Raw genomic sequence first — 21,551 nt, 5'->3', positions numbered from 1 at the left:
AATGTTTGTGTTTTTGTGCAGAATAACGGATTATTCAGGCGAAATCTATCATTTGCGACGAAAAAAAACATTTAGAGTCACCTTTAAGCTCTTTTCTGACTCCTGAAACATGAAAAGATTGCCGAGTGTTTCTTTTAAACTCGTTAAAACGGAATTAAAAGATGGTCCACTTAGAGCTCTTTTCCGACCGTAAAAACATGAAAAGATTGCCGGATTTTTGTTGTTTCAAATTCGATATTGGTTATAAAACGACATGTCATTGATTGCTTTTTTACTTTTTCGGGTCAAGGGCACTAATGACGAAAAGTACTCCTTGGTCATAAAAGATCAAGCGGTTCTCTCAAGTATTATTTTATACTTTTTCGGGCTTGGGAGACACAAATTTACGAAAAAGGTCAACCCTAGAGTCTTCTTAAGTTTTTTCAGACTCTCTAAAATTGAAAAACGCCGAGTTTCTCCTATACTGGACTCGTTAAAATTTCACAGTAAAGGACCTGTTCGATTACAAACACGAACGAACCACTCCTTCTTAGGGTTCGAATTTAAACTAAGTTGGACTCATCCGAAGGATGAGCTTATAATCAAGCAAATGTTATCCTCCTCAAGCTTGTCAAAAATAAAGAGGTACTTGCCAGAAATGGTGGGGGAAAAAAGAGAGAAATGAGTCTGTTTGTCATACTTTGTAACCACTCTTGAACACGACACTTTTATTCACCTGGGTTGGGAAATCCTTTGCCTAACAGTTGATCAAACCACATTGAAAGTCTTCAGCCGGTTTCTAGGTATTAACTTTGGGTCAATTGTCACCAAACCATCTGCCATGTTGTTATGTGTTCAAGAGGTCATTGCCAATAAGCCATTCATCTGCAAAATATCTGTCATCCATCTTGACCATCCCTGAGTCAGTCCTTGCAACTAAATTTCTTCAACTTGATCTATGATTTCATGTTGTGGGCTTGCCTACGACGGATCGCTTTCTATCGACTTCAGCTCATTATCTAGAAATATGATCTAGAAATCGTCAGTACCTTGAGATCTGCATGCCTCAATGGCAGGTTTCTCGCCTTTGACGACAGGTTGCATCATTGACCTTCAATCAAAGGATTCCATGACATGTTCGACATCAACACATTTATTCGCATCTCATGGATTGTACTGGGTACTTTGAGAGCCATTGGCATCACTGGTGGTTTCTCTCACACTTGTTAACAATTTACATAATTGACTGGTAATCAAGTGGTTTCTACCATGTTCGACATCAACACATTCATTCGCATGGATAGAATCGTACTATTTCGGGAAGTAGAAATGAAGACCCTGGATCTAGTTTCCACAATCCAGGCTGTGAGGAATTTTGTATTCATTATATAAATGGACGATTCATAAACAGATGGCTACATACATACTATGTCCACATGAGTCTATACTTGTGATGTATTACAAGATCATTCCTGTATCAGAGCAGTAGTTAGTTTTTCTAGTCAGTTTTGATCTGAGTATCGGAATGCCTACCTCAGCGATGATATGATCTCATATATATATCTTGCATTGAATTTTTTTACAGGTTCCAACCGGGCTCTCCACAAGATGATCCTCGAAATGATAAAGTACTTCACTCTTCCTAAATGATAAATGAAATCCTCATCTACTACAGACTTCGCACTTTAGGGGGTAATCTGTTACACAAAAATATCGTCACCATGATTATTTGCAGTCAGTATGGGTCTATCATCACTTGTACTGTCCTCCTAAGCAAGTCTCAGACCTCAGCTCTTCAAGTCAAGCTTTGGAAATGAGAGAAAGACATTAAAAATCAATGTAACTCTAGTTCCGCACTTTCTCTCACTGTCACCTGCGGTCCCGCACCTTCTGTGTACAACAACTACAGACCTGCCCGCTCTGTCCATAACGGTGTAGGTGCAGACCCCTGTGAAAGTCAAAAGGCGCAATTTTTATCTTAGAAAACTCACTTTGGGTTAATTCTAGAGGTTTCTAGAAGGAATTTTGACGTGGATTGTTCGCTCTGAGGTGGTTCATGCATCCCAAAATAGAAGGAGCTAATCCCTTGATGAGAGGAGCTATCCCTTTGAAGGAGGACTTTATCCCTTTTGAAGGAGGACCTAGTAACCTCCCTCCATTGCACTATAAATACAGGCATTGGGCTGGTTGCTGAGGAGGTTAGAAGCTGAACCTTTTTGAGGGTAAATGCTGGTGAAATCAAGACTTCCTAGTTGAGATTAAGAGGAGAGATCACATACCTTTTTGGCTTCATTGGGGAGTGAGTGAAACTTGTCAAAGTAGAGGAGACTTCTTGCTGGACCCTGGGAGGAGCTTGTACTGCGTCAAGGCAAAGGTTGTAAAGTTCTTCTTCTTTTGAATTAATACAATCAAAATCATTTTTCTCAACAAGTATCTCATGTTATTTGTTTCATGGACTCCTTGACTTTCATGTTAGATATGTTTTATGCAATTGGCTTTCCAGGTGCTATTTAATTTGTTTGCCTTGTTTGTGTGTGCAGATTCGCGACAAAGGAGCTCATTTGGATCAAAGGAGCGAGGGCATCCACAAGCTTGCGTTGGACCTAAGGTAGGCCCTAAAAACACTTGTTTGCCATTGTTTATCAAAGCATATTTAGAGAAAGATAGTGTCTGGTTGGTTTGCTTGTCATTAGGTCTTCTTTAGATTCTAGGAAGGTCTATCTTGTTCGCAAGATCGACTTATTCCATGTGACAGTTAGGTTTCGGGATGTGAAAGGTTTTCCATTGTTTCTCAACAATAAATAGGCCTTCGAGCCTCATTGTAACACAGTTCAGAGGCATGTAGCCGCCACATCTCTTCTCGGAGATAAGCTACCATCGCCCTAGCTAGTTTATTTCCATTTATGTTTGTAAGCAGATTTCAGTATTTTATAGTAATCAAATGAAGTACTATTTCCACTGCATCTCTGTATTTATGGTTATCACATCTCTGTATTTATGGTTATCTCTGTAATCTATTGCGTTCCTATTTAAATCTGGATCAGTGGTATCAGAGCAGTCAGCTTTTTCTTTGTTTTTCTTTGCATGTCCCCAACGAGGTTGGGATATAAGGAGTTAGGGCTTGAACTGGTCGAACCTTTCCAAGACCAACCTCGCAAATCCCGACAGCCTCCCATGGCGGATGAGAAGAAATACGAGGGAGCAGGAGATCCTATCAAAATCTTGCTCGAAGAAGCCCTCGAGTGACAAAGGAACGCGATGATGGATAACTTTGCACAGATTCTTCAGTGGCTACCCAAAGGCGACACATCGGCTTCCAACAGCGACTCTGGAAATGCCACACCCTTCAAGGTACAAGTTAATTTTGAAATCCCCATATTCGAGGGTCAAATAGATGCAGATGTTGTAGATAAATGGTTAAATCTGCTAGATGGGTATTTTTCTGTTCATGAATTTTCAAGTCGGGAAAAGATTGTTTTCGCTCTTCTCAAAGCAGCCCCCCACGTCAAGGACTGGTGGGAAACCTACTGTGAGCAGAAGGATGAATGTACAGGCTCACTATTTTTAGCCGCACCCACTTGGAATGACTTCCGGGATGCCATCAAGGAGCAATACTACCCTTTCGGAAGCTATGAGGACAAATACATCAAATGGACCACACTGCAGTAGGGATGAGACCAAGATGTGCCGGAGTTCACAAACATTTTTCATACCCTTCGCACACAGTTGGGTATCAAAGATTCTGAGCTGCATCTGGTACTCAAATACTGCGGCTGCCTACACAGATACATCTAGGAAGAGATGGGGTTCTTGAACATCTCCTCACTTGGCACAGCATACCGATACGCTGTCAAAATCGAGCAAAAGTTCAAATAGAAGAAGAGATACTTTGGATCTGCAAATTCGAAGCCCAAAGGACAAAGCCAAGGCGAGGTGACCCAAGACAAACCATCGAAGCCACAAGAAAAGAACAATACCACGAAGCCGAAGAAGGACACAGGAAAGTGGTGTGAGTTCCACAAGAGTCCCACTCATAACACAAGTGAGTGTCGGACCAAGCAGTTGCTGGTGGCCGAGTTGAAGGCTTCCAAATCAAATGCATGTTCTCACCCTGAGCCAGAACCTGACAAGGGGAATGGCAAAAGGAAGCAAATCATTGATGCGGATCCCAGTGCCATTGTTGCCACTGCCAAGATCCAGAAGAATGAACCTACAGATCCAGAAGAGGGGGAGCGCCTTTTCCACTCACAGATGTGGGTGAAGGGTTCGCCGCTGCAATTCATTGTCGCCAGTGGCAGCTAAAAGAACCTCATTTCAGTACAGGTCGTGAAGCGGTTGGGCCTACCGACTACACCGCACCCGTAGCCGTACAATATCGGGTGGCTTCACGAAGGATGAGATCTGAATGTTCGCCAGCAGTGTTGCCTTCCCTACAGCATCAAACCCTTCACAGACGAGGTATTGAGTGATGTTACACCTCTGGATGTTTGTGATGTATTATTAGGCCAGCCATACTTGTGGAGGCGACATGCTGTGTATGAGTCTAGGCCTCGCGCTGTCATTATTTCTTTGAATAATTCATTATACAGGATATCGGAGGTAGCCCCACCTACCGCCACATCTTTGATCACCGCTAAGAAAGGCAGCAAGCTCATCTCCCAGACCAGGAAATTCATCTGTCTGGTTCACTCCCAAAGTAAGGGGAAGATCGTTGCTACATCCATGACCCCCGCAAAGGGTTCCTCCACGCAGCAGCAGCAGCAAAGGGATACGGTCATGGCAGAACACAGGAACAACTTCTCCTCACCCACAGGGGTACCACATAAGTTTCAGGTGGGCAACAAAGTCTGGTTGCATCGACAGAGAGAACGCCTTACCAAAACCCATCAGAAACTCATACCACTCTGACATGGTCCTTACACCAGTACCAAGGCTATGGGAAACAATGCTTTGAAGCACAACATTCCTCCATTCCTTCGCTTGCACTGAGTGTTCAATGTGGACCATCGTCGACCATGCTTCCCACCATTACTAGACACATCAGATATTGCAGAACAGCTCACGAGAGACCCAACTCAGCAAAAGCTTCCTCATCTCAGGGGGAAACTCAATGCAATGGGGACCATTGCTTCCTAAGGGGGGAGGAATGATCCAGGTGGATGTTGGTGGCCACCCACCTATCCCATTTGGACCCCCACAACTGTCTCTTTTAGTTTTTCAGTTTCCTAAATTGTAGCACAGTTTACTATTTTTAGCAGTTTTTTGGGTCCTGAACTTCCGGAGCCGTTTTGAGGCCCTAAACAACGTTTTTTGGGAAATCTGGGGCAACATGGGTCCATGGATTGATGTTGCCTCCCAAATTGGTAGTTCTCAGATAGATCTTTCTAACGAGCTATTGTACGCGTCAAATGGAGATCGTATGCCAAAGTTACGACCCCGGGAAATTGATGTACCAATTTACCCAAACGAGGCCCACAATTTGGCGTTTCATCTTCTAGGGTTAGGTTTCGGGATGTGAAAGGTTTTCCATTGTTTCTCAACAATAAATAGGCCTTCAAGCCTCATTGTAACACAGTTCAGAGGCATGTAGCCGCCACATCTCTTCTCAGAGATAAGCTACCATCGCCCTGGCTGGTTTATTTCCATTTTTGTTTGTAAGCAGATTTCAGTATTTTACAGTAACGAAATGAAGTACTATTTCCGTTGCATCTCTGTATTTATGGTTATCGCATCTCTATATTTATGGTTATCTCTGTAATCTATTGCATTCCTGTTTAAATCTGAATCATCCAAAGAGCTGGAATAGCTACCAGGACTCTATGAATGGAAGGGAGAAACTACCAAATTGGGAACGACTGTGGTCAGATCTCATGCAGGAGGAGATCAGGAGGAGCACACAAGATGGTTCTTCATCCAAGGATGATGATGAAGAAAATCTTGCCTTAGCGAGTAAGGTAGGGAAAGGGAAGGGGAAGGATTCCCATTCCAAATCGAATTCTTCTCATGAAGGGAAGAAGGGTGACAAGTCTAAAGTGATATGCTTTAATTATCACAATATGGGACATTATGTGACTAATTACCCATCGAAGAAGTCCAAGAAGGGATCCTCGGAAGGATCGGAAGGTGAGGCATTAGCCTCTCAGTTTGAAATGGACTTTACTCTCATCACATGCATGGTGTCATCGATGACGGGTTGTGTTTGGTATGTTGACAGTGAAGCCTCATTCCACATGACTGGTGATAAAAGTTTATTTAGTACCTTGGAGGAGAAAGATCTCAAGATGCACATAGAGATGAGTGACGACGAAAGGTATAGTGTTTCAGGAGTGGGCATGGCTACTTTTCAAAGGGAGCATGAAGTTCCTATCACCTTGACAGATGTGAAGTATGTCCTTGGACTGAAGAAGAACTTGGTATCGGTTGCGATGTTGGAGGACAAAGGCTATGATGTTGTCTTTAGTAAAGGAAAGGCGTTCCTTAGACACATCCCCATGAGAAAGGTGAAATAGATTGGTTCACGAGTCAAGAACATGTATGCTCTTGAGGTTCAAGATGCATGCAAAGCCTTGAAGAGCAAGGCAAATGTTAGAGACATGGTGGTTGAGAGGGAGAGTAAATTACCTCTGAACATGCAGTCCTAGAATAGGTCTCAAATAATTGTGGAGGAGCCACAATTGGAGAAGTGGGCAGAGGGATCACATGTAGCCATACCTCCAGGTGTGAGGCGGAGCGATGTGGAGTGATAGTCCTAAGAAGGCTGAAATTGGGCAGGGTCCATTGAGAGGTTTTATCTCATGGATCGTACCTTGCTACGGGAGCTGAAAGTACATAGTAGTGGGAGGAATCAATGGGATTGATGCAGTCAGAGATCAAAGTGACAAAGGCTAGAGCAGTCAGATACTAACGAGCACAGAGAAGGATTGACAACAATGCAGAAAGGCAGAGTCAGCCGAAGCACAAAGTTTTCAGTTTACAGAGGCAATAGTAGTAAGAGACTTTGATGACGGATACATCATATTGATTCAGGTTGGATGTTTTTTGTTTCTAGAGTTGTTGGAGAAACAACACTAGAGAGAAGTGTTGCATGAATAACATTCCAAAGGTTCACGATCGGGATCAAGTTGAATTCCTTTCTTGATGAGAGGGATTGTTGAAAATAGCAACAAGAAATGATAAAAATAGAACCCAAAATATTCCAATTTTAATTTGTCCTTGAATTAAAATTATGAATTAAAATTCAAATTTAGTCACACGAGTTACTTGGAAATAATTAATTAATTCATTATGGATTAATTAGTTCGATAAATTCAAGTTAGAAGTCTTTCTCAAGTCATGCAACAGTTATCCCTTAAATTAATGAGATTATCCCTTAATTAAGGAGATAAGATTGATTTATATTTGAGTTGTAATTAGTTAACTCAGTTTACTGAGTTAAGTCCAGTTAAATTACTTCCAAAATGTTTGAGGAATTAATTGTGAGTTATCAGTCAGTTGATGCTTTCATGCTCTCAAACAGTGTACTCCAGATAACTGAAGATTCCCTCATCAGAAACTCATGCATGTATATTCAGAGAAATACCGAGTTGAGATTAAAGACAAGGACAATGTACTATCACTTGCATGTGTTTTCCTATAAAGGAAACTCACACATGCAGTCAAGGGAAGGTTCCTTGAGGATTGTGTAGTTCTGACAAGGTGTGAGATCAATGTGAAAGATCAATGTTCCACTTGGTTGAGAGTCTTCCACTTGGTAACAGGAGGATCACCTAAGATAAACAGCGCAAGGGAATAAGAGCTTGGAGGGCAGAGGAGAAGGCTTGTGAGAAGCCTGATTTTCCTATGAGCAGCCAAGAGGATTGTATTAAGAGCTAGCTAGCTGTGAGAGCTAAGGCTTTGTATAATTCTAATGTATTTCCACTTTGTATGATAATACAAATAGTGGGGTTTTAGCTAAGGCTTTCCCCTAAGTATTTTCTGTGTTTCATGTGTATTGCTTCTTCTTCTTCTGGTTATATGTGTTTAGCTCGATCTTGCTCAATCTTTAAGCTTCCACAAAATTGATAGTAGAAGTAGGTTATAGTATTTTTCTTTGGTTATATTGCATTATCAGGTTAATCTACAGTCAGAATTTCTACATGGTATCAGAGCTAGCTAATCTATAGAGAAATTTTTACACCCATTTCACACCCTCAGCTAGCTAATTAAAGGGCTGAAATAATCTGCAAATCTTGAGAGCCATATTGAGATCTTTAGCCTTCTAGTTTGTGTGTGAACGGAGAATAAGCTTGTTGTGTTTGGTTTGGAGCATAGGGAAAGAGGCCTTGAACTTCCATTGTGTTGAGGGTGAATCATGAGATTCCTCTAGTGGTGTTAGAACCCGAACATGCCAAAGGGGACCTGCAACGTTAAGGCTCTAGTTGTATTTCTCTTTGAAGTTTTATTAATACAACTAATGGTTTATTTCCTATATCCTTTATAATATTGCATGTGGTGGATTAAGAGTCCTTGACTTTTTAAGTAGATTGAATTTGATTTTATGCTATCGTGTTTGTTGTTGCCTCTTGCATGTTTGTTTCAGGTATTTGAACAAAAGGAATGAAAGGGAGTTGAAGCAAGGAGGCAAGATCAACATCAAGTGGATTAGCGTTATAAGAGGTAGGACCTCTTATTCGATTAAAATCTAAGGAAATTTACATTAGATTGTTCTGTTTGTGGCTAGACCCACTCTTGGGCTAGAGGGATCACCTCTGTCCACAGAGGAGATTTACCTACTCCATAGCCTCCTCCACACAATAGCAACAGATGGACAAGGTCGTGGAGGAGTACAAGGAAATTTTATCCTCACCTAAGGGGGTGACTCTGAACTGTCACATCAAGCACTCCATCGATCTGACCTCAGGCGCACCACTCCCCAATGGACTAATCTATCAACACTCTATTATGGAGAACAATGAGATCAAGAGGCAGATTCAAGAATTGTTGCAGAAAGGACACATCAGACCAAGCTCATCACCTTGTGGGAGCCCGATTATATTGGTACAGAAGAAGGATAGAGCCTCAAGACTTTGTATTGACTATTGGGTGTTGAACAAGATCACTGTACGGAATAGGTTCCTTTTGGACCAGTTCAAGGGAGCCAAATACTTTAGCAAGATTGATTTGAAGTGTGGTTATCACCAAGTGCCTATCAAACCCTCCGATGCGTGGAAAATGACCTTCAAATCCAAGGAGGGCATTTTCGTATGGTTAGTCATGCCTTTCGGGTTGATGAATGCCCCCAAAACCTTCATGAGATTGATGGACAACATCTTGCGACCCTTCACCAATGCAATCATGCTGGTGTATTTAGATGACATCCTGATCTTCAACCCGAGTTGGGAAGAGCACCTCCACCATATTTGATAGGTCCTCCAAACACTGCGACACCACAAGCTATGTGCCAATTTGGAGAAATGCACTTTTGGCATGACCCAGGTTCAATATTTGGGGTATATCATTGGTGAGAAAGGTGTGCATGTGGACCCATCGAGGATACAAGTCATTCGGGATTGGCTAGCCCTAGCCACTCTAATAGAGATCACAACTTTTTGGTCTTGCCAATTTCTACCACATGTTCGTGTTGGGGTTCTTTCATATCACTTGGCCTTTAAGTCAAATCATCAAGGGCGGAGCGAAAGAAAAGTTATTTTGGTATGAAACCAAACAGAAGGAATTTTCCAAGTTGAAACATCGCCTCTGCTCTGGACCAGTGATCACATTACCATATCTGCAACAACCATTTGATATTGAGGCAGATGCCTTTGACTATGATATTGGTGCAGTCCTTACTCAATAGAAGCATCCAGTGGCTTACCATAGTGATACACTTTCAGAAACAGTCTAAAGGTATACCGTATATGACAAAGAAATGTATTCAATTGTGTAGGTGTGTCGTCAATGGAAGAATTACATTATGGGGAAGGAAATGGTCATCCACACAGACCACCAACCCTTATAGTTCATATCGACACAAGGGAAGTTGCATAATGATTTCCATCAAAAATGGTCCACATGCATGCAATAGTTCCATTTGAACATTAAGTACAAGAAGGCAAGCACCAATAATGTTGCAGACTCCCTCAGCCGACCACCAGCCATGGCACCAATCACTATGCTCGACTCCTATGGGTACGTGATTTTTAGGTGGCTGCATCTGTATAAGATCAATCCGAAATCGAGCAACACATACCAGACACTCCTGGAAGGTAAGAAAGTTCCAAATTTTCACATCTAGGATGCACTGTTATGCCACGTGGAGCACATCTGTGAACTTCTTGCAAGTAAGCATGCCAAGATGATTTGGGAGGAACACTATAGTTGGGTTGCTGGACATTTCAGAGTAGAGATAAGAGTGGCAATACTGTAGAAGTATTTTAATTGGCTGAACCTTCATCAAGATGTCAAGAAGTACATTCAATCATAGACTTCCTACGCCATTTCCAAACAAACCATCAAGAAGCAGGGCCTATATATTCCTCTACCTACCCCTAGTCAACCTTGGGAATCCATCTCCATCGATTACATGTTGGGCCTTCCTTCTACTAAGTACGACAATGACTATGTTTACATGTTCGTCGACAGATTATCTAACATGGTCGTTGTGGCAGCTTGTAAGAAGAGTATCATAATAGAGGCTACTGCTAATCTCTTCTTTGAGTGAGTGTGGGTACACTTTGGTATCCCACAATTCATTGTCTCATATTAGGATAGAATATTCCTAAGTGCGTTTTGGTCACGTCCTTGGTCGATGATGGATACCAAACTTACTAAGTCCATGGCTTTCCACCCCCAAACTTATGGCGAAACAGAGGTCATCAATAGGATTATTGTACATGTTCTGTGCATGTACAACTTGAAGCATCCACGCACATGGGATGAAATCCTCCCCTATATCTAGCGAAACTACAACATAGCTCTCCATAGCTCGACATGCCACAACCCCTTTCAGGTAGGGCTGATATTTCATCCATTATGTCCCATTTATGTGGCCATACCATTTACAACCACTCAGGCAGATTTAGCTCACGCCCAATCTGAAGCAGACACGACTAACAAATTCATTGAGAAGATTCAACACATCCACTAATTGGTCTATGATATATTGGATAGAGCTAATGCTAAGTACAAGAAGTGCCATGATCAACATCATGTGTCATACAAGTTCTAAGTGGGTGACAAAGTTTGGCTACATTTGTAGAAGGAGCGCCTCGCTAGACCCCACTGCAAGCTTCACTCGCTCCGATATGGGCCATACACTATCACTAAGGCTATAAGGGACAATGCCTTTGAGCTCAACATTCCACCTTTCCTTAGCCTGCACCCAGTGTTCAATGTATACCTCCAACAATGATACTTTCCACCATTGTTGGGCACATCCGACATTGCAAAACAACTCACACCAACAAAGCTAAACTGAAACTGCATGGAACATGCCACAACTAATCATATCATGGAAACATAGATCAAGAACACTCGCCAATAGAGGATCCAGCTATATCGAGTTATTAAAGAAATTCAATTCCTTCACCAAGGCAAGTGGTTCATCACAGACTAGGTTCAACAGAAATTTCCTCACTTCTTGGAGGCTTTCCATGCAGTGGGGACCATTTATTCCTAAGGAGGGGGGAATGATACAAGTGGATATTGGTGGCCACATGTCTATTCCACTTCGACCTTAGTCGGTTTCATCCATTTCCTTGTTTATGGCAACATTTATTATTTTTAGCGTTTTTTCAGGTCGTGAACTTCCTCAGAAGTTTTGACCCCCTAAACAACGTTTTTTTAAAGGTTCGCAGCATGTTCTACAATAATGGGCCTTCTACAAATCGTGTAGTACTCAGATATATATTTCCAAAAAGGTATCATATGTGTAAAATAGAGATAATATGACCAAGTTACGAACCCGAGCAGTTGACTTCCCAACTAACCTCAACGATGCCCATAAACTCTTGGTGTTCCATCTCGTGGGCTTATGGTTTTCGTTATTTAGCGTTTTCACTTGTTGTTCAATAATAAATAGGGTTTTGATTGTCGTTGTTACATAATTCAGAGGCATGTAGCTACCACATATCTTCTCAGAGATAAGCTACCATCACCCGAGCTAGTTTTATTTCATTTATGTTTGTAAGCATATTTCAGTATTTTATATTAATGAAATGAAGTGTTATTTTCTGTTGCATCTCTGTAGTTAGGGTTATATATGTAACTTTTTGCGTTCCTCCTTAAGTTCAGATTACAGATCCTTCCCAATTTGTTCAACCATAACCTTAATTTTTGCCAACCGTGGGGTTCCACAAGGTGGCCTCTTGTTGGGCCACATGGAACACCCTAATTGGTCCACCACACACAAAATGACCAAATCAAAATGTGACATTTTGACCAATAGAGGCTGCCACTTGGCAAAACCTCATTGGTTTGTACCTCCACAATGAGCCTCATGATGTGAATAGTATGGAAACCAAGTCAGTGTTGGGTCAAACGATTAGAATGTGATAACTTGAGCATACCATGTTGGATTGAGGTGAAAGAAAAGTTGTTGTATTCAGAACCACAAACACTTCGACTTGAATCCGATTTCGAAACATTATGGGCACTTTAACTTTTGAGCTAAAATTTGATCACCGAATCAACAACCACATTAGAAAATAGCAAATATGGTTGATATACACCTATAGGCGTCATTTTCCACTAATATAAATGAACAACTTAAAAATAAATGTATATTTTAACACATGTATAGTAAGCCAAAATCTTAATTTATGATATTGTAACAAATCTTATTTACTAATTTAAAATCTTTATACCTAAAAATATTATTCCATGTCTGGCTCATATATTAATTTATTTTGTAACTAATAATAATACTAATAATTTAAAAATTTAATTAAAAATATATCAAAAAATAAATTAATATTGATCTTTATAACCATACATACATCCTAGATGCTAGATCACTTGTAATCGATTATTTATAGCAAATTAAAATTGCAGTTTTTTTTAACGATTTAAGAATGTGGTCATACTTAGAACTTAAGAAATGAGGAAGCTATTCCTTACAAAATCTTTATCGATTTGAGCAGTTATGGAAAACACAACTCAAGATCAAGATTAGCTTGACGCTTTTGTGTGTAGAATGTTTTCCATTTTAGATTATAGAAGATTCCCTTCGGTATATTCTTCGTCTGAGTGGTCGATCAACGAATTTGGTGTAAGGGCGTACGAACCATTCGAATTTAAATGAAAGTAAAAAAACTTAAAAAGTTTAAAGGTCAGCTGACAAGTGTTGGCGGCGGTGGTTTCAATTAATTTTTAATTTATCAAATAGTAACTAAAGCGCCCAAAGCACTTTATTATGTAGCAGTTAGATCATTTCAAGTGCCGTACTGTTTTGAGAAAATTAAATACCTAATATATGGCTGATTAACTCCAGCCAATGCTTATGGTTAGATCACCATAACCCTAATCAGTGTCAGTCGTTGGCTTACGTAAATGAGTACGCTCAGATCTCTCAATGAGTAAGTCAATGTCGACAACCATCTAGGTAGTTGCATTATTTTATAAAATATATAAACATAATAACAATGTAAATGTAGAGTCACAAAGGAGTATTCACTTAAGGTAAAAACATAGTAATATACGATACAAGGTACAAATTACCAAATTATGAGATGTAAGAATGTTTAGCTAAAATATGCCATCAACTTTATTATTGGTATCCTTTGCAAAGAAAAAATGGTATATGGTGACAAAATTGTATTAATAACTAATTAATTGATTAATTGATTATTAGTTAATTATTAATTATTAATAATTAAATAATTATTGATTATTGATTATTAATTAATAATTAATTAATAATCAATTGATTATCAATAATTAATTAATTAATTATTAATTTATCATACGGTTTATATATTGTAGGGTTTATATCCCTTGGGTGTATAATATTAATCCCTTGAGTTTGTGACAAAGATTTTCTCAAAGTGCAAACCAATTATGGTCAACCATGATCACTTATGGTCAACATTGGTTAGACATGGTTGACCATGGTCCAATGTCACATTGTGATAAATATTGTCTCAATATGAAAATCAACCATGGCCGACTATTGTCAACCATTGTCCAACGTTGCATTGTGAGAAATATTGTCTCAATATGAAAATCTATCATTGTCAATCATGGTCAATCATAGTTAACCATGGACACATTGTGACAAAACTTGTCTCATGGTCCAAGTCACATTGCGACAAGCGTGGTCAACCATGTTCCAATGTCACATTGCGATGAAGATTGTGTCAATATGAAAATCAAGAATGGTCAACCGTGGTCCAATGTCTCATTGTGACAAATATTTTCTTGATATGAAAATCAATCATGGTCAACCATGGTCCAACATCGCATTGTGACAAAGATTGTCTCCATATGAAAATATATCATGGTAAACCATGGTCAACCATGTCTATCTTAGGGTTTATAATATTTATCATAGGTTTTATAGATTGAGTTTATAATATTAATCCTTGAGTTTAATATTAATCCATTGGGTTTGTAATTTCTTGGGTATTTAGTTATAATCTCTTGGGTTTATTAATCTAAGGGTTCATATTCCTAGGGTATAATATTATTCATAAGGTTTATAATATTAATCTATGGTTTAATATAAATCCCTTGGGTTTATAATCATGTTCAACCATGGTCCAATGTCACATTGTGACAAAGATTATCTAAATATGAAAATTAACCATGGTTAACCATTGTTAACCATGCTCAACCATGGTCAATCATGGTCCATGGTCCATGGTCCAATGTCACATTATGACAAAGATTGTCTCAATATGAAAATCAACCATGGTAAAGCATTATCAACCATGGTCCAACATCACAATGTCACAAAGATGGTCTCAATATAAAAATCAATCATGGTCAACAATAGTCTAACATCACATTGTGACAAACATTGTGCCAATATGAAAATCAACCATGGTCAACCATGTTTATTTTCGATTTTATAATATTTATATTAGGGTTTATATACCTTGGGTTTATAATATTCATTCCTTGGGTTTATATTCCCTTGGGTTTTTAGTATTAATCCCTTGAGTTTATCTCTATCACAATGACACATTGTGACAAAGATTCTCTCATGGTCCAATGTCACATTGTGACAAAGATTATGTCAATATGAAAATCGACCATGGTCAACCATGGTCCAATGTCTCTTTGTGATAGATATTGTCTTGATATGAAAATCAATCATGGAAGCATAGTCCAACATCACATTGTGACAAAGATTGTCTCAATATGAAAATCAACCATGGTCAACCATGCTTATTTTAGGGTTTATAATATTTATCTTAGGTTTTACATAGATTGGGTTTATAATATTAATCCCATGTGTATATTATTATTACCTTAGGTTTATAATCCCTTGGGTGTTTAGTATTAATACCTCGGGTTTAAATCTAAGGGTTCATATTTCTCGAGTATAATATTATTCATAGCATTTATAATATTAATCCTAGGGTTTAATATAAATCCATTATGTTTATAATCATGGTCGACCATTGTCCAACATCACATTGTGATAGAGATTATCTCAGTATGAAAATTATCAATGGTCAGCCATGGCCCAATGTCACATTGTGACAACGATTGTCTCAATATGAAAATCAACCATGGTTCAACGTTGCATTGTGACAAAGTTTGTCTCAATATGAAAATCAATCATGGTCAACCATTGTCCAATGTCACATTGTGACAAAGATTATCTCAAGGAACCATGATCAACCATGTTTATTTTACCATTCATAATATTTATGATAGGGTTTATATACCTTGGTTTGTAATATTTATCTCAAGATTTATCATAGGATTTTCTCAATATGAAAATCAATCATGGTCAAGATTGGTCAAACATAGTCGACCATGGTAAATTATGGTAAACTATGGTCAATCATGGTTAACCATGATCAACAATGGTCCATGTCAACCATGGTCCAATGTTTCATTATGACAAAGATTGTTTTGATATGAAAATTAATCATGGTCAATCATGATCCTACATTGCATTGTGCCAAAGATTGTCTCAATATGAAAATAAACCATGGTAAACCATGGTCAACCATGTTTATTTTAAGGTTTATAATATTTATCTTAGGTTTTATATAGCTTGGGTTTATAATATTAATCCATGGGGTTCAATATTACTCCATTTGGTTGAGATAGCAAGCGAGTGGTGACTGTCTTCACTTCTCATTTGACAACTCAATTATAATAGGTTTAGAGAAACTTTTAAGAGTGAATTCACTAATTGGCTATTTTTCATACACTTTTTGATTTTTTTTTAGCTTATTTGGTTAAAAAATGACATATTTTTTACATATATAGGTGATCAAGTAACTCATAACACTAAATATTTACCGAATTTCAATAGTAAATTAAATGTTTTTTTATTTAATATTTGCATACATTTTATATGTATCACTTTTCAAAGGAGCAGTCTCCTATAATGAAAGAAATATTTAAATAAATGGGGGATGAAGGATGGCTCTCCCGTGTTGTTGGTGCTCAAATTGCCTTGATAACTGAGGATAACCTAAGCCCACATCACTGAGGATCCTAGATCCTCCCACTCCAGGTGACAAGGGTTGGCCTCCCTTTCACCACAAGGGGTAATCCCTGATAATAGTGTAAATTATAGCCATTGTAAAATAATTTAAATTAAACAAATAAATAGGCTAGATTGTATATATGGAAGTGTGTCGTTTAAGGAATAGAGGTAAAACTTTGGGAAAGGGAACTTATAGTAATTAAAAGATCAACAATTACTATTAAAACCTTAAGTATGTAATGAGAAATGAGAAAACACAAATTAGAGATGAGTGTGACAGAAAAAGGAAATAAATGAAGTGTTAGTTGTATTTGGATCCCCATTTATTGGCTACTCATCATGATGAAAAAGAACAAAATAGAATAACATCACATATTATTACATTCCATTCTCCCTCAAAAGATAAGCATTAAGACATGTCCATTTATTGATAGTATGAATATCTAAAAACAAACAAATCATCTAATTGTTGTGACAAAATGGTGCTAATCAAGTCAACTACCAGATTGCCAACATATATCTGGATTCAAGCACATAAATTACAAGAAATAAAAATGAAGAAAAGGAGCATACACTGGTGTAATATGTATCTTTGCATGAAATATTGTAGTAAAACTAATGAACAACAAGTGTTTTTAGTCAATTAAACAATATACAACTCAAAATTCATAAATTTGAATCCTACAATAATATTAATATCTAAAAAGATCAATAATTAAGTTACTACATTGTAAACAATAGATGAGGTCCCTTGTGTATTATCCAAACTGCATTAGTGTATACATGCAAAAAACATAATGAAAAAGTAAGGGAAAACTAAAAAATATGATCTTCAAATTGCATAGAAAAAGGTTATAAAAGCATTGTTAATTGGTTTGTGCAATAAGTGCAATCAAACTGCCCTGAATCATAAGTCTGTTCTTATATTCAAAGTTGTCCCTCAAACCCCCTTTCGAATGAGAAAATTAGGGGTTTTTTAGAAAGGTTCGAATAATTTTTTTACATAACTATTTGTTAACACCAAAAAATTGATCATCTAGCTTAATCTCGTAGATGGATCGAAGTACACCATGTAAGGCCAATTTTACCATAGTAAAATTTCTTTCACTGTGAGAAATTAATTAATAAACCACATTTGTTAAGTAATTTATAATTAAACCCATGAAGAATAATTAAATAAATCACTATTTATTTAATTATCCTCTAGGAACAATTAATTAAACCATTGTTTAATTAATATTCCTTGTCACATTTGGCCCAATTATGAGAAATAAATAGGTAAATCATTAAATATCTTATTTTCCTTTAGGTATAATTAATTAAACACTAATTAGTTATTATTCCGTGTGAATTTTGACCAAATCCCTTAGGAATAACTAAATAAATCATTTTTTGTTTATTATTCTTTTACAATATTTCTTGAGATGATAAATAAATCATTTATTTATTTATTATTTCTAAATAAAAGTTAAAATATTTTTTTCCCTCTAACCAAATATAATAAAAAATTCCAAATCGTTATTTCTATAACGGGGTTCATAATATTTTATTATTGCTCATTATTCGATGATAACTTAATAGTTTGTTATAAATAGAAGGCTTTTCCATTCATTATTTACTTTCGATTATTTTTATTATTGCACTCATTGTTGTAACTCTCGTTATCATTAGTGTCGCACACCTTTTTTCTTTTCCATTTGAGTTCTCACTCAGCTCAAAAATTTTATTTGTTGGGTTTACACGTTATAGAGGAGAGAGACTCTACAAAAGTTGAAGACATTTGAGGATAGCCAAGAACCCATCCCATAGAGGGGGACTAGTAATATTTATTTGTTCCATTCATAGGTGTTATAATAAAATCTATTCTTTGTATATCTCATTTCCATTGGATTATTGGAGTTATTACTGTTTCATTTTGTTGTTTAACTATGATTGTGGCATAGATCAAGACTTTGGTAGGTTTTGTTTCTATTAGTTGTTATCTACAATGTTTCGCAACCATTTATATTGTTGAGATTGTTTGTCATCCACAGTCTTAAGTGTTTCCTTTTCGTACATATTCGAGAAGAAAACACTATAACACTATTTGTTTAATATTCTAATTTAAATATAAATATGAATAATCTGGAATAACTTTCTAACTTCAATATCTTTTGTCGGTCTTGAAAATTAACTAAAATTATGATTTATTATTTGTCCATTTGTCTTGGTGCTAATCCATTGTAATCTAATTCGCCATAAAAAAATTTAAATTCAATCCTTTACATAATTAAATATAAAAGTGCAGTAAATATTTTTTCCTTACCTCATAATTATTTCACGCACCTTTATTTTGGTAATAAATTTCAAAAATGTTGTGAAAAAAAAATATTTAGGTAAAACCTCATACCTCATGCTTCTTTTACGAACTCCCCTGATAAATCTGGAAAAACCATTACAAATATAACAAAACATAAATCACAAATTTATTTGATTATTTTCTCGTTTTAACCCTTAGTAAATCTGGAAAAACCCTTAAAACTATAACAAAACATAAATTGCAAATTTATTTGATTATTTTCTCGATTTAACCCTTGACAATAAATTACATTAAGTCTAGTACATACTTAGGATATGAAATATTCTCGCATGGTGGATCTCATTTGAAATAAAACCCCAACCAGAGAAATCAATGAAGTTGGAAAAACCCTAAATCTTGGAAAAAAAATATATTAACATATTGTATGCACATTTATTTAATTTCTTCTCAATTTGGGTCTTCTCAGCAAAACGTTGAAAGCCTTCCAAGCCTGTAAAAATGAAAACCTTAGAATATCTATTGCACATACAGATCCATGACAGTAAAAAAACAAAACATCGACAAAGTCAAATAAATTCTTCATGAAATTAAATAGATTGTGGAAACGAAAGGCTTCAAAAGCTCCAGCGAAGTTGTGACCATAAAGAAACTAGGGATTAATTCCATTTTAAATTGAAGGTACTTATTTTACATCATGTAAGGAATAGGATATGGCTCAATGAGCTCTTATTCACGCGATGGAATCCCCTCTGTTGATCTTGTTTTAATGATGGGCCCTCATTTCACATCACGTGTGCATTTATCGGTGAATTAACCTCCTGCTTTGACCTGATGGCACCCATATGAATCATGTGAGGTCATGGGCATAGTTTTTGATGTGATCCTTCATTTAGTAAGATATGGTTCAATAAATATTTTTTCCTTTCTTCATTTTAACGCAACATGAAATTAATTTTGACAGATAATGTTTTACATAAATAATTTTGATGTCGATCTTTGGAAAATAAAATATATAGGATACCTTATTTAGTAATTAATGATTTTCATAGATTTACCCTAATATTTCTTGAGCATTTATTTCGTCAAAAGTTTTAAATTTTACTTTTCTTTCTCAACTTTCATGTTTTACGTCATAATTTACCCATGGTAACATTTGTAAAATTATGTTTCTAATATGTATTTCTCACACATATATATATATATATTTAAGAAGTCGACTCCCTTAATCATCCAAACACCAATTTTTAAATATCATTAATATATATCTTTTTCCCCTTTTTAGTGGACATTATTTCCCCATTTTTTAAAGTTCTTAGCGATATTAATAATATCTCAATTATGTATAGTCACATATACTAGTTAGTGATATTTAATCTTTTAATTGTTTGTATTTTGAATTTATATGTGACTTGTAGCATTTAAATCATAATAAAATATTTCATATGCATATTTATAGTGTGACAATTCTTTAACTTCACTTAGTTAGTAGCCATATGTAGGTTTGTTCTAATCCCTTGTATTGATTTGTATTTTGTATTTTAGGGAGTCGAACTAGGCAAGACATAACAGAAAAAGGCTTACGTGGGTGAGGGTACATAAAGGTAGCCTCGTTTTTTGAAGAAGTTTAAAATGAATAGGAGGTAGGGAGGCAACTTAAACCCTGGATTGAATAAGACCATCATCATTTGGGGGCTTTCCAGAAGAGAAATTAAGATTTTTTCCTTAAGGTCAAAATGTCGATGAGATGGACTTGGGTGTCTCTCACACCTATTGACTCATTATATAAACCCCATTCCTAAGCTATTTTTGACACCGTTAATATTTAGAAGCTAAACCTACTAAAGGATTCAAGGAGGTAATACGAGTAGTGAGAAAGTACTAACCTAGTGGTAAAAGGAGCAAGGGGTTATGTTGGATTTTCAATCTTAGCACAAAGGTGATAGTTGTTGTGGAGAAAATTGTGCATAATGACAAGAAAGGAAACTAGGTAGAAAATGATCTTGAAAGCTCGCAGATAGGTATAGTGAATTTAGAAATGCCATGATAAATACAGATATGACACCTGTCATGATTTGAAATGAATAGGAATTAAATATTCTCTAATATCGATGCAATGTCCCATCCATCGAACTCAATGAGTGGGTTAATATCCTCGCACGTTCAGGCCTGATGCTCTTATAGACCACTTCTTATGTGAATGATAGATGGTCATATCTCATCAGACGGAGAGGAGCGTGTTAATGCCATTGCCCCTTCATGCCTAATGGGAATGAGAGTCGTCAAATGATAAAAAATATAACTGCTGCGAATTATCATGGAAAAGTGAGCTATTTAACTAGACTTGAGCACGTCCTGCCCGATGGCATGTATCAACAATTAATTTGAAACAAGAGGGAAAATATTTGCATATTAAGCTCCTGGGATAAATAATCCGACAAATGTGAAGATTCTAAGGAGTGATTTTGATCTCGAGAATATAAGAGGGATTCATATGATGAGGGAGGCATAAGGTGAGAGTGACAGAAGGTGGCAAGATATAATTGGGGTCAAATTTGTGACAACATTTGACTCCAACTAGGGATGATGCTACCTTACGAAGGATCAGGAACGTAGACTATAAGCCTT

The sequence above is a fragment of the Pinus tabuliformis genome, chromosome 8, assembly GCF_031772625.1.
Source record: "Pinus tabuliformis cultivar Carrire ecotype Pingquan chromosome 8, CPIR1, whole genome shotgun sequence".
Lineage (NCBI taxonomy): Eukaryota > Viridiplantae > Streptophyta > Pinopsida > Pinales > Pinaceae > Pinus > Pinus tabuliformis.
Note: the sequence above shows the minus strand (reverse complement) of the source record.